A 4,265-nucleotide genomic window follows, 5' to 3' on the forward strand; every position below is an offset into this window, starting at 1 on the left:
GTGGAAGACGATTTGGGAGCCTCGAGCGTGTCGTGCAGTCGGAGAAGTTCGGCTTGGTTGGACTAGATAGTCTGACGGATTGACGTGAGTCGGTTGATACAGAAGATGGTGGTGGGATCGGCGATGACGACATAGGCGCGTGATGCTGATGGTGACTGAATTTTGGGCGTGGAAACACGCAGCACGGGCCCAGAGGGCTTGTGTGGCTTCGACAAGACTATGGCGCGGGGTTGATTCAAGGTGGTGTATACACGGAGCTTGAAGTCGATGAGGCGCAGGGGTGGATTGATCATCTACCATGGAGTCATGTTGAAGGTGGAGCTGGATTGAGGGGCTACGGCGTAAGTCGACGGAGTCGAAGTCTATTCAGCTGGAGAAAAGTGAGTGACACGTAATTCGGACTGGAGCCCAGTGGTCTGATGGAAGCGTGAAACTCGTCATCGGTCGGTGATGATCGGTTGTACTCTGCAGTGGGGGTTGAGTGGTGTGGGTTTGCCACCCTTGAGGCTCGACCGGGACAGCGGAGGTTCGACGCGGTAATAGAGGCAAGGCGTGCGGTACGCACGGGGCATGGAGATGGGCCAGGGCTCTGGTGGTCATACATGTGGTGAGACAACTGCGAATTTGACTCGGGGTGACTACAAGAAATGGTGAAATTTCTTCAAGTTTCAGACAGGCGGTCAAGAAAGGAGCGGTGATGTTGAGTTCAGGTAACTCTTATGTGTGACACCCAATATGTGAGTTGTTCACTTTCACGCAGGTCAGTGATCAGTGTGTGATGACGTTGGACTGATACTCTGGAAGTTGGGAGCACCTAGAGTAACAAGGAACTTAATTTTGCTCGAGCGTTGACTGTGGTCAAGAAAAGAAGGGACTACAAGTTGCAGGTGGAGTCACATGGAGTCTTTGGAGTAGCAGCGGTACTCATGGGATAAGCTCAAATCCAATGTACATGGAAGTTTGACACATTGACGAATTCAAGGTGGTGGAAAATATTCGCCAAGGTGGAGTTTATTAGAGTTGTGTCGAATATTGTGTACAAGTTAGGTTACAGTTGGACTCTAAGTTGTATTGTGTTTAGATAGGATATGGAGTCATGTCCTAGTAGGACACTTGTATCCTAGGCCTCTCATATATAGCGGGGCTAGACACATGATGTAACATATGCCAACATAATAGCACAAGCACGCAAGGGGGAGCCGGCGGCGTGTGCCGGTGCCCGGGTGGCCGGTGTGCGGTATTGTGACGGTGTCACGGGGAGGAGTGCCCATAGTCAAGCCCTGGGATGTAGCCATATCGGTGAACCTCGTTAACAAATCTCGGTGTCATGCTCATGTGATTGCTTGGTCCTCGGATGATCGACGGTATGCCTCGGATTTATTCTAACAATTCCAACACCTAATCGGTTTGACAAGTCAACACCAAGCTTGGACGACGCCACGGGCTAAATCCCGGCTTCCTTTTTCATCTTTGAACCGCCATTGCGGGGCGCGTCTCTAATTAAGGATGGCACCCGCAGGGTTTGGATATGGGTGGAGCCACCCCATACTCTTACCCGTCATCCCAAACCTTACCCATCACCCGTACCCATACCTATGGATGGGTACAATTTTTTCCCATACCCGTCACCCATCAAGGTAAATGGGTACCCTCCGGTAAAATTACCTAGATTTGCAACACATCAATTTAAGTATTACATAGTCATGAACAACAACTTATAATAATAATTTATAAACAACACGTCATGACAGCGACACATACTCGTTTATGAGCTAGCTATCGTGGTGCAGTGGCCTAACATGAATTCATGATGAGGTCTTTTTAGGGCTGTGGGATTTATGTACATATAATATGTTTGATATCTGAATAAATAATATATAAGGCCTATTTGTTAGAATATATGCGGGTACATGGGTACATGGGTATGGGTTGTACTAAACCATACCCGTACCCACTATACATGATGGGTATGAAATTTTTCTATTTATGTATCCATGATTTTTTTTATCCATACCCTTGCTTTAATAGGATTTTTACCTACAGGGTATGTGGGTAATGGGTACCCATTGTCATCCCTATCTCTGACTGCTGCCCGTCTGGGTGGCCCTGCTAGACCGGCACCTCTCCAATTCACTGACGCCTCAGCTGCACCTCTTCTCCACTCTGCATACAGCCGCCCCGGCTCGCGCCTCAGATCTACTCCACACGCTACCGCCGCTTCAAGCCACACCCTTGTCTGCAGCACTGCCTCGCCGCGAGTTGCCGCTCCCGCCGGATTCCGTCTCTGAACCGCCGACCTCATTTTTTTTCCCACCAAGAGCCGCCGCGGCCCCTGCCGGAGTAGGCCTTGGGCCGCCCCCGCTTGTGAGCTGCTGCCTCCACCGGCGTCGCCCCTGCAGCTACTGCAGCAACCCGCCGCGCCTTAAGCCGCCCCGCTACTGTGGTCTTGATCCACCGCCCCATTTTAAGTCGTTGTTTTACCCCGCCGGCGTCCTTCTATTGCAGCTCACGTGCACCAAGCTGCCGAGCTTAAACCGCAGTTCCGGGTCACTTTCCACGCGCCCGTGACGCCCGGGCCGACTATTTTTGCTGTTTCTGTCATTGCCTAGGCCGCCTACCTTCCGCGTTGACAGCCGTCCGAGTGGCTTCGTGATGAGCCGCGATGGGTGACGGATCATCCCCAGCCTGTTTTCTCACTAACAATTCAGACGTGGGTCAAGTTGCGCTCGATACTGAACCAGTATTCAAGCATACTCACCTGTATGGAGAATAGCTCAAGTGAAAAAAGATGTGCCTCAAAAACGTGGTGGAATCTGTCCCAGAAACTGACAGAATGGCTCCGAGTGTTTCTGGCTTTATTCTACAAACAAATGAGAACAAGGAAGGAAGGGCTTGGAAGAAACCTTGGATAGAATTTGTGTTGAAGCCTGGGAAGTTTTTACGCAAGGGACACACGATTTTTTCTGAGACAAAGTCGCGGCCACCTGAGAGCTGCCGCTGTGGCACACCCTGCTCGCTTCCATGTCCTTTTGTTAGGACTCGCGGCCGTCGTCGCGGTTACGCCCTAGATCGCCGGTTTGCCTGAACAGCCCAGACTATACTGAGTCATCGGCTTACCTGAGCCGTCTCTGTCGCGATAAACGAATCATACTTCATCCGAATAAATCAAATGATATCCATTTAAGTTTATTTTCTTAACACATATTGTTTTTATAAAAAAATTACCTGGTGTTATAATATTTTCGTAGGACTATTATTCCTTAAAAAGGTGTCGCAAATATTATTTTTGCACTAGCGCTCATCTTGCGCAAGTTGCCACCCTCACTATATCAACACACGCGACCGACTCATTGTCCGTGCCCATGGTCGATGTACCTGCGTCTGTGCCATTTCCAACACCGCGCCCGACTCTCCCGCCCGCACCGGCTTACAACACCACGGACGACTCGCCTGTCCGCTCTCGCGGCCGATTCATGCGTCCATGTCGGCTTACGAGGAGGACAACTTGCGCGACTACACTGGCTTACAACACCGCGACCGACTCATCTGTCTACTCCCATGGCCGACTAGCTTGTGATTGATTTCAGCTTCACCATGGTGATCATCAACTCCGCAGTAGATAATTTTTGGCTTAACATATCAGGTGAAATCCATCCAGTATATTTTTTGCTTTCTTTAAAAAAGCAATTACTCTGTCTTGCAAATTCTCCAATGCAGGACAAGTTATATCACTGAGCTGTTGAATGACTCATACCGGTTTATATCACGGTCAAAAATGGAGAATCTCAAGACAACTCCTCGAGTCGTCTTAAGACTCGGGGGCTACAAGGGCATGACTCAGCAAAATTGGCTAGTATCAATAATCCAGAACTCCGGGTCATTGGAGGGAAAAAATAACCCGGCCCCCGAGACTACTTCTATATTAATAAGAATTTAAAGGCCGTCAGAAAAATTCCGGTTCATAATTGAGGAATACCGGTTTAAAATCTGGCTCAAGGTAAACCTGTCCGCCACAAAGCTTTGAAGCTCTCAATATCCAGTTTGAAATTCCGGTTTAAAAAGAATTCATCTCTCGCAAGTTCGAGTTTTCAGAAAAAATTATAAGGACCAAAGAGAGTTTGTTGCACAGCACAACTCAAACATAGGCACCCGACGAGCACAGCTCAGAAATATATCACTTGGGGGCTTCCGGCTTATTGAGCTAAGCTATGATTACCCTTTGATCCGGCTCATAGCCACAGTTACAGGTCATTTGGGGGCTTCCT

The sequence above is a fragment of the Triticum dicoccoides genome, chromosome 1A, assembly GCF_002162155.2.
Source record: "Triticum dicoccoides isolate Atlit2015 ecotype Zavitan chromosome 1A, WEW_v2.0, whole genome shotgun sequence".
Lineage (NCBI taxonomy): Eukaryota > Viridiplantae > Streptophyta > Magnoliopsida > Poales > Poaceae > Triticum > Triticum dicoccoides.